General features: G+C 37.0%; 1 pseudogene; it reads right to left on the minus strand.

The window, feature by feature from the left end:
• Positions 1–8,654: 8,654 nt before the first annotated feature.
• On the minus strand, positions 8,655–9,267 carry LOC138425179 (ras-related protein M-Ras pseudogene; annotated as a pseudogene).
• Positions 9,268–11,069: the final 1,802 nt, after the last annotated feature.

The following is an 11,069-nucleotide window of genomic DNA, read 5'->3' on the forward strand; positions in this document are numbered from 1 at the left end:
AAAGGCTGTGAAAAGAGACAAAGAAGGCCACTACATAATGATCAAAGGAACAATCCAAGAAGAAGATATAACAATTATAAATATATATGCACCCAATATAGGAGCACCACAATATGTAAGACGAATGCTAACAAGTATGAAAGGGGAAATCAACAATAACACAATAATAGTGGGAGACTTTAATACCCCACTCACACCTATGGACAGATCAACTAAACAGAAAATTAACAAAGAAACGCAAACTTTAAATGATACATTAGATCAATTAGACCTAATTGATATCTATAGGACATTTCACCCCAAAACAACGAATTTCACCTTTTTTTCAAGTGCTCATGGAACCTTCTCCAGGATAGATCACATCCTGGGCCATAAATCCAAACTTGATAAATTCAAGAAAATCGAAATCATTCCAAGCATCTTTTCTGACCATAATGCATTAAGATTAGATCTCAATTACAGGAGAAAAACTATTAAAAATTCCAACATATGGAGGTTGAACAACACACTTCTGAATAACCAACAAATCACAGAAGAAATCAAAAAAGAAATCAAAATATGTATAGAAACTAATGAAAATGAAAACACAACAACCCAAAACCTGTGGGACACTATAAAACAGTGCTAAGAGGAAAGTTCATAGCAATACAGGCATACCTCAAGAAACAAGAAAAAAGTCAAATAAACAACCTAACTCTACAACTAAAGCAACTAGAAAAGGAAGAGTTGGAGAACCCCAGAGTTAGTAGAAGGAAAGAAATCTTAAAAATTAGGGCAGAAATAAATGCAAAAGAAACAAAAGAGACCATAGCAAAAATCAACAAAGCCAAAAGCTGGTTCTTTGAAAGGATAAATAAAATTGACAGACCATTAGCCAGACTCATCAAGAAACAAAGAGAGAAAAATCAAATCAATAAAATTAGAAATGAAAATGGAGAGATCACAACAGACAACACAGAAATACAAAGGATCATAAGAGACTACTATCAGCAGTTGTATGCCAATAAAATGGACAACGCGGAAGAAATGGACAAATTCTTAGAAAAGTACAATTTTCCAAAACTGAACCAGGAAGAAATAGAAAATCTTAACAGACCCATCACAAGCACGGAAATTGATACTGTAATCAGAAATCTTCCAGCAAACAAAAGCCCAGGTCCAGATGGCTTCACAGCTGAATTCTACCAAAAATTTCGAGAAGAGGTAACACCTATCCTCCTCAAACTCTTCCAGAAAATTGCAGAGGAAGGTAAACTTCCAAACTCATTCTATGAGGCCACCATCACCCTAATACCAAAACCTGACAAAGATGTCACAAAAAAAGAAAACTACAGGCCAATATCTCTGATGAACATAGATGCAAAAATCCTCAACAAAATTCTAGCAATCAGAATCCAACAACACATTAAAAAGATCATACACCATGACCAAGTGGGCTTTATCCCAGGGATGCAAGGATTCTTCAATATCCGCAAATCAATCAATGTAATTCACCACATTAACAAATTGAAAAATAAAAACCATATGGTTATCTCAATAGATGCAGAGAAGGCCTTTGACAAAATTCAACATCCATTTATGATAAAAACTCTCCAGAAAGCAGGAATAGAAGGAACATACCTCAACATAATAAAAGCTATCTATGACAAACCCACAGCAAACATTATCCTCAATGGTGAAAAATTAAAAGCATTTCCCCTAAAGTCAGGAACAAGACAAGGGTGTCCACTTTCACCGCTACTATTCAACATAGTTCTGGAAGTTTTGGCCACAGCAATCAGAGCAGAAAAAGAAATAAAAGGAATCCAAATTGGAAAAGAAGAAGTAAAACTCTCACTGTTTGCAGACGACATGATCCTCTACATGGAAAACCCTAAAGACTCCACCAGAAAATTACTAGAGCTAATCAATGAATATAGTAAAGTTGCAGGATATAAAATCAACACACAGAAATCCCTTGCATTCCTATACACGAATAATGAGAAAGTAGAAAAAGAAATTAAGGAAACAATTCCATTCACCATTGCAACGAAAAGAATAAAATACTTAGGAATATATCTACCTAAAGAAACTAAAGACCTATATATAGAAAACTATAAAACACTGATGAAAGAAATCAAAGAGGACACTAATAGATGGAGAAATATACCATGTTCATGGATTGGAAGAATCAATATAGTGAAAATGAGTATACTACCCAAAGCAATTTACAAATTCAATGCAATCCCTATCAAGCTACCAGTCACATTTTTCACAGAACTAGAACAAATAATTTCAAGATTTGTATGGAAATACAAAAAACCTCGAATAGCCAAAGCAATCTTGAGAAAGAAGAATGGAACTGGAGGAATCAACTTGCCTGACTTCAGGCTCTACTACAAAGCCACAGTCATCAAGACAGTATGGTACTGGCACAAAGACAGACATATAGATCAGTGGAACAAAATAGAAAGCCCAGAGGTAAATCCACACACATATGGACACCTTATCTTTGACAAAGGAGGCAAGAATATACAATGGAGTAAAGACAATCTCTTTAACAAGTGGTGCTGGGAAAACTGGTCAACCACTTGTAAAAGAATGAAACTAGATCACTTTCTAACACTGCACACAAAAATAAACTCACAATGGATTAAAGATCTAAATGTAAGATCAGAAACTATAAAACTCCTAGAGGAGAACATAGGCAAAACACTCTCAGACATAAATCACAGCAGGATCCTCTATGATCCACCTCCCAGAATTCTGGAAATAAAAGCAAAAATAAACAAATGGGATCTAATTAAAATTAAAAGCTTCTGCACAACAAAGGAAAATATAAGCAAGGTGAAAAGACAGCCTTCTGAATGGGAGAAAATCATAGCAAATGAAGCAACTGACAAACAACTAATCTCAAAAATATACAAGCAACTTATGCAGCTCAATTCCAGAAAAATAAACGACCCAATCAAAAAATGGGCCAAAGAACTAAATAGACATTTCTCCAAAGAAGACATACGGATGGCTAACAAACACATGAAAAGATGCTCAACATCACTCATTATTAGAGAAATGCAAATCAAAACCACAATGAGGTACCACTTCACACCAGTCAGAATGGCTGCGATCCAAAAATCTGCAAGCAATAAATGCTGGAGAGGGTGTGGAGAAAAGGGAACCCTCCTACACTGTTGGTGGGAATGCAAACTAGTACAGCCACTATGGAGAACAGTGTGGAGATTCCTTAAAAAATTGCAAATAGAACTACCTTATGACCCAGCAATCCCACTTCTGGGCATACACACCGAGGAAACCAGAATTGAAAGAGACACATGTACCCCAATGTTCATCGCAGCACTGTTTATAATAGCCAGGACATGGAAACAACCTAGATGTCCATCAGCAGATGAATGGATAAGAAAGCTTTGGTACATATACACAATGGAGTATTACTCAGCCGTTAAAAAGAATTCATTTGAATCAGTTCTGATGAGATGGATGAAACTGGAGCCGATTATACAGAGTGAAGTAAGCCAGAAAGAAAAACACCAATACAGTATACTAACACATATATATGGAATTTAGGAAGATGGCAATGACGACCCTGTATGCAAGACAGGGAAAGAGACACAGATGTGTATAACGGACTTTTGGACTCAGAGGGAGAGGGAGAGGGTGGGATGATTTGGGAGAATGACATTCTAACATGTATACTATCATGTGAATTGAATCGCCAGTCTATGTCTGACGCAGGATGCAGCATGCTTGGGGCTGGTGCATGGGGATGACCCAGAAAGATGTTATGGGGAGGGAGGTGGGAGGGGGGTTCATGTTTGGGAATGCATGTAAGAATTAAAGATTTTAAAATTTAAAAAAAAAAGATTAACTATATAAACTCATATGTAAAATAAAGAGGAATGTTCTATATATTTTAAAATCAAAATAAAATTTTACAGCTCTTAAAAAAAAAAAGTCAAAAAAAAAAAATAAAAACAGGCAGAAAACATGAATAGCACTTCGCTAAAGAGGATACAAAGATGGCAAATAAGCACATAAAAATACGTTCAATAACATTAGCCATTCTGGAAATCCCAGTTGAAGTAACACCATACGTGTATTAATGCGGGTAAAAGAAACAATACTGATAATAAGGCTGGGCTGGAAGAAGCACAAGCTGGAATCAAGATTGCTGGGAGAAATATCAATAACCTCAGATATGCAGATGACACCACCCTTATGGCAGAAAGTGAAGAGGAACTCAAAAGCCTCTTGATGAAAGTGAAAGAGGAGAGTGAAAAAGTTGGCTTAAAGCTCAACATTCATACAGGGTTATCGTTACCATCTTTCTAAATTCCATATATATGCGTTAGTATACTGTATTGGTGTTTTTCTTTCTGGCTTACTCACTCTGTATAATCGGCTCCAGTTTCATCCTCCTCATTAGAACTGATTCAAATGTATTCTTTTTGATGTGTATGCAAGACAGCAAAAGAGACACAGATGTATAGAACAATCTTTTGCACTCTGTGGGAGAGGGAGAGGGTGAGATGATTTGGGAGAATGACATTGAAACATGTATAATATCATATAAGAAATGAATTGCCTGTCTAGGTTCGATGCAGGATACAGGATGCTTGGGGCTGGTGCACTGGGATGACCCAGAGAGATGGTATGGGGAGGGAGGTGCGAAGGGGGTTCAGGATTGGGAACATGTGTACACCCGTGGTGGAGTCATGTTGATGTATGGCAAAACCAATACAATATCGTAAAGTAAAAAAAAAAATAAATAAAAATAAAATAACATAAAATGAAAAAAGCTCAACATTCAGAAAACGAAGATCATGGCATTTGGTCCCATCACTTCATAGGAAATAGATGGGGAGACAGTGGAAACAGTGTCAGACTTTATTTTTGGGGCCTCCAAAATCACTGCCGATGGTGACTGCAGCCATGAAATTCAAAGACGCTTCCTCCTTGGAAGGAAAGTTATGACCAACCTAGATAGTGTATTCAAAGAAGAGACATTACTTTGCCCCAACAAAGGTCTGTCTAGTCAAGGCTATGGTTTTTCCCATTGTCATGTATAGATGTGAGAGTTGAACTGCGAAGAAAGCTGAAAGCCGAAGAATTGATGCTTTTGAACTGTGGTGTTAGAGAAGACTCTTGAGAGTCCCTTGGACTGCAAGGAGATCCAATCAGTCCATCCTAAAGGAGATCAGTCCTGGGTGTTCTTTGGAAGGAGTGATGCTGAAGCTGAAAATCCAGTACTTTGGCCACCTCATGCGAAGAGTTGACTCATTGGAAAAGACTCTGATGCTGGGAGGGATTGGGGACAGGAGAAGAAGGGGATTACAGAGGATGAGATGGCTGGATGGCATCACCGACTGGATGGACGTGAGTTTGAGTGAACTCTGGGAGTTGGTGATGGACAGGGAGGCTTGGCGTGCTGCGATTCATGGGGTCGCGAAGAGTTGGACACGACTGAGCGACTGAACTGAACTGAACTGACAATACAGGTGCCGACAAGGATAGAGAATACTTGTAACTCTCATACATTGCCAATGGGAACAAAGATGGTACAGTCACTGGAAAATCATTTGACAACTTCTTTCAAGGTTAAACATACGCATACCATGTGACCCAGCAGTCCCACGTCTGGGTGTCTGCCCTAGAGAACTGAAAACTTACGCTTACACAAAAACTTATACACAAAAGTTCATAGCCTCTACATTCATGATTGCCAAAAACAAAAAAAATAAAAAGACATTCACATGCTCTTAATGAATGGATAAACTGTTTAATATCCATAAAATAATGTATTGTGAACAATATTAAAGTATAAACTGTTCATACACAACAACTTGGTTAAATTCTGAATATTTTATTTTACGTGAGAGAAGCCAATTTCAAAAGATTATATGTACTATTATTTAATTAATATGATATTCTCAAAAAGACAAAACTATAGTGATAGAGAACAGATAAGGGGTTTCAGGGATTAGTTTCAGCCTGGAAACTGTAGAGCAGGATTGAGCCCCTAAAAGCAGATGTTTTCAGTTTAAATCTGAAGGGAGAAAAAAGATGATGTCCCAGTTAGAAGACCACTTGGCAGGAAGAAATCTCTCTTACTAAGTAAAAGATCAGCCTTTTTGTCCTAATCAGGCCTTCAGTTCATAGGATGAGGCCCACTCACATTAAGGAAGGTAATCTTCTTTAATTTATTGATTTAAATCTTAAACTCATCCACAAACACCCTCATAGAAACACTTAGGATAATATTTCACCAAATATCTGGACAGCCTGTGGTCCAGTCAAGTTGTTGTATAAAATTAATCATAACAGTATGTATATATCTACAAATTGGTATCACAAGAAATTTGCTGGGAATTTGGAGGTTTTCTATATTCTGATTATGGTGGTAGTGACACAAATGCATATGTATTAAAATCCAAAGAGTGATACACAAGAATTAAAATGAAGTCAATTTTACTATATAACTTAAAAAAAAAAAAGTATTGAGTAAAATGGAGATAATACACTATGAAGTTTGTAGCATATGCAGAGGCAGAATATAGCATAACAAGAGCACAAAATCTGAAAAGGGGCAAATTGAAGTGTGTTGTTTTTACTTTATACAGGACGAAGCAACTAAACCCTCCAATAAAAAAGCAGAAATTATCAAAACGGATAGAAAAACAAACACAAAGTTCAACTGTATGCTGTCATAAGGAACGTTCTTAAAACATGAAAACACAAATAGGTGAAAAACAAGAGGATGGGAAATTATATATAAAAAGCAAGAGGATGGAAAATTATACAATCTCCAAATAAGAACTGCAGTAAAGTTTGACTGGAGAGTAAATTATACCCCATGACAAAAATATTATTGAGGATAAAGCATATAGTATGAAATGATAAAGAAGAACAATTCATTAAGAAAATGTAACCTTTCTAAGTATGTAAGGACCCATAACAGAGCCTCTAAATGTGTGAAAGTAGTACTAAGAGGGCTGAAAGGAAAGATAGATGAAACCACAATTACATTTGGAGATTTAAGTGCTCCTTCTCAGTAACTGAAGTTTGAGCCAACAGAAAAATCAGTAAAGGTATAGAAAACTTAAACAACACTACCAACATGAACTAACTGATATTTATAGAAAAGTACAAGAGCAGAAAACACATTTTTTTTTTCCAAGTAATATGGAACATTAGGGAAACTAGGCTTTGTTCAGTGTAATAAATCAGTAAATTTACAAGAACTTAAATCACAGTTTATACTCTGTCCACAGGAAAATTCAATTAGAAATGAAAGACAGAAAGCTATTTGGAAAAACACAAAATATTTGGAAAGCAAAAACACTCTTCTAAATAACCCATGGGTTAAAGAGAAAATGACAAGACAAATTAGAAAATAGTTTGAATTGAATGGAATTAAAATCTCAACCTGAAAAAGTAATTGGAGTGAAATTCAGTTGGTGCTTTGAAGAAAATGTATAGCATGTTAAGTCGCTTCAGTTGTGTCCGACTCTGTGTGACCCCGTAGACGGCAGCCCACCAGGCTCCCTCGTCCCTGGGATTCTCCAGGCAAGAACACTGGAGTGGGTTGCCATTTCCTTCTCCAAATGTATAGCATAGGCATATTAAATTGTCAAATCTCATTGAACTATACTCTTTAAATGAGTGAATTTTATTTTATATAAAGTGCCTCAATTAATTAAGAAATATAGCTACTAAGTATTGGGAGAAACATTCCACCAACTTGAGGGCTCAATAATACTTTCCTGAATATCATACTTTTGTTGACTATGTAGGACTGTTCATTATGTGTTAATGAATAATATTAGCATTTATTGAGTGTCTACTACTGTATAAACACGCTGCCAATTGTCAAGGATGCCAGTATGATTAACATCAGGCTCTGCTGTTGACATACCGCCTTGCAGGGTTAGACTAGTCCTTGGCCATACAGTGCCAGATGGTACCAAAGCCCACACTGTGTATTCCTCATTAGCAATGTTACTCATAAACAAAATTGAGCACAAAGTGATAGGTGAGCCCTTGTCATCACCACAATCAATAAAGTCTATAAATACATGTTGATCTGTGCTTTTCCAATTTTTATTAATTCTAAGCTTCTTTGGGGATCTTGAGAACAAACTCATACCCCCGTCTGGTCATCTCATGTAGAAAATTTGAATCTTAGTCATTTTTTTTGAGGGGGGTGCTTACAGACCCCTTTAATAAAACAATAATCCTTGAAATAATTTAAAAATCTACAAAAGACGCCCAAACTCAGACACTGTGGCCTGGGGGTGGGGTTGGGGTGGAGCTTGATCGTGGCTTGTTAATTAAAACATTCCCACATCAAACCCACACTATGGAGTTCAGAGAAATAGCACAGCCACTGAGAGAGGGAGGGACCGGGTTGCATCAACACAGGGGCTCGGATACTGTTCTGTCTACTGTTGCCTCCTCGTCTCTGGGGAGACACCCAGTCTCCTGTGTCCCTCCGGAAAAGCCAGACCCTACCTCCTCCCTGCCCACCCTCCCTCTCTCCCTTCCTGTGCCAAGTCCTCGAGCCAAGGGTCATGGTTAGGATGGTCTTCGGTGCAGTTAGGCAGTGGAGTCCCGAGGACTGGCCAGTTCCCAGTCACTGTGCCCAGGGCCTTGGGCCATCACGATATCAGGCACTGCAGTTTGTGGGTGCCCGTGACCTAGTCTCCCCAACGTTTGGTTTTCTTCTTCCTCGTCTGGCTTTTTTTTCTGGATCTGTTGTCTAATTAATCAGGTCGTGGAAAGCTTCATCAACGTTGAGAGGTGGGTCCTTGGCTCTGGTCTCTATATATGGAATATTGTGTTTGGTCACCATTTCTTTTCCTGCTCCCTGGTGATTTTCCTCAAATGAATCAGATCAACCTTTTGACCATCATCGGGAATGACTCCCTGTCCTTGACACGCAGGATGAGCTGGTGGAAGTGGTCCACGTGCTCGAAGGTGGCCTTGTCCGTGACCGAGAAGACTATGGGGAAGCCGTCCCCTGTGCGCATGTACTGCTCCTGGTAGGCGCTGAACTCCTCCTGCCGGCCGTGTCCAGAACGTTCAAGACGGCACACTGATTGCCGATATCTGTATGTTTCAGGGAAGAGTCTTGGATGGTGGTGTTGTAGTCAGGCACAAAGATCTTCTGGAAAAGCTGAATGGTGAGGGCGCTCTTGCCCATACCCACCCCCTGCCCCGCCCCAGCTTGTACGTAGGGAGGTTGTCACTGGAGGCCACACTCCTTACCATGTTGCTGGTTGGTCAGACCATGAACGGGACTTTTTAGGTAGTGAACAGGCCCATCTCACTGGGGTCCCAATCGTCGCCGACTTCTCTATTGCACACCGTTACCCTGGAGCCTGCGGTGGGGCAAAAGGGAATCTTAGTCTATTTTGAAATAACACTTTGAGTTCATACTGTCATCTGCCCCAGTAAGTTGATTCTAAGTCTAAGCTTGTGTACTATGGCCATGATGATCAGCTCTGCTAGAACCAACACTGGCAGAATGGGAGGGGTAAACCAGACAACTGTAAACGTATTTTTCCCACTGCCAAACGATGATCAATTAAAAAACAAGAACCAAGATTGTGAGCTTATTCATGATCAACACCAGAGACAAGTCAGAAAAATCCTGACCTATTTCTCAATGCTAATATTGAGTTTTTATAGTCAATTAAATTACTATTTTTATATTTAAATACTTATCGAAAGCCACAGGATTTTTGTTTTCTTTTAGTGAAAGATTTCTAAATATGTTAGTTAAATTTTATCAGATACTGATAAATAAAATGAATATGGATTAAAAGGAAGGTTGGAGATAAGTATGGTAATTTAGTGAGCTGATTTTTTTTTTTGTATGAATCAGAAAAAACACAGAAAATGTTAACATTTAGGTAAGACAGGTGAAAAACATTTATTTTAAAATTAACATTAATCTTTTCAAAGAAACACTTGAGAGCTTATCTGTAGCTAAAATGTTATTCAGTAATAATTTGGTTTGGTGGTAAGAAGTGAGAGGAAAAAAGGAAATGAGTTGAAGGGAAATGATGGAAATCATCTATGTACCTTTAAGACATTTCTAAGTTTAGGGCATTTGCAAGTGAAAACACGGAAGATGATTGAAGCTAGCAGATACTGAACCCATCTTGTTCTCTTTTTTTCTTTATTTCCTATAATTAATGCTAATTTTTATTTTAGAAAATCTGTAACACCAAAACAGTTCTAGAAAAACCAAATCTTAATTACACTAACATAAAACATGATTATATCTTTATATTTCAGTGTACAAATATCTACTATTAGTATTAGAAAGGTGCTGTGACCAGAATATAGACAATATGTGACTGAAGGCCATTTTATTTAAATATTTCCTTACCTTCACTATTCAGGTTATTGTAATACATTCCTAGATAATAATGCCACAATCAACATCATTGTACAGAAATTTGTATCATAGTTGTTTATTAAAAGGGAACCAGTATTTTAAAGGCTTTTCAATGTATTTCCAGTTTTTTTTTGGAAAGATTTTAACAATTTATAACCTCATTACTAATCTGTAAGCATGCTTATCTTACTATGTCCTTGTTAATAACATTTTTTAGTATCTTGTTATCTTAAAAACTAAAGGTTATGTAAGTTTTCACTAATTAGATTAGCTGTGAAGATAAATTTTTTTGTCATACTGTTTGTAGTTTTTACTTCGTAAATCATCTATTCCAGTGCTGTCCTATGAACATAAAAACAGAGCTACAAATTTAATTTAAAATTTTTTCAGCAGTCACATTAAAAATTATAAAGCAGTATGGAAAATTAATTTAGGTAATTTAGTCTACTTAGCCCAATTACCATTTCAACATATAATCAATATAAAAGTTATTAATGAGAAATTAAAACATTTTTCATGCTAAGTCTTTGAAATCTCTACTTGACACAACACATCTCAATTTAATTGATCACATTAGATGTGCTTGTTCTTATCTCAGGTATATTTCAGAGACAACAAAACTGACTTAGAAGAGTCAAAAGAGAAATAGGAGAACAGAGTCAATTTT

Source organism: Ovis canadensis, chromosome 20, assembly GCF_042477335.2.
Source record: "Ovis canadensis isolate MfBH-ARS-UI-01 breed Bighorn chromosome 20, ARS-UI_OviCan_v2, whole genome shotgun sequence".
Lineage (NCBI taxonomy): Eukaryota > Metazoa > Chordata > Mammalia > Artiodactyla > Bovidae > Ovis > Ovis canadensis.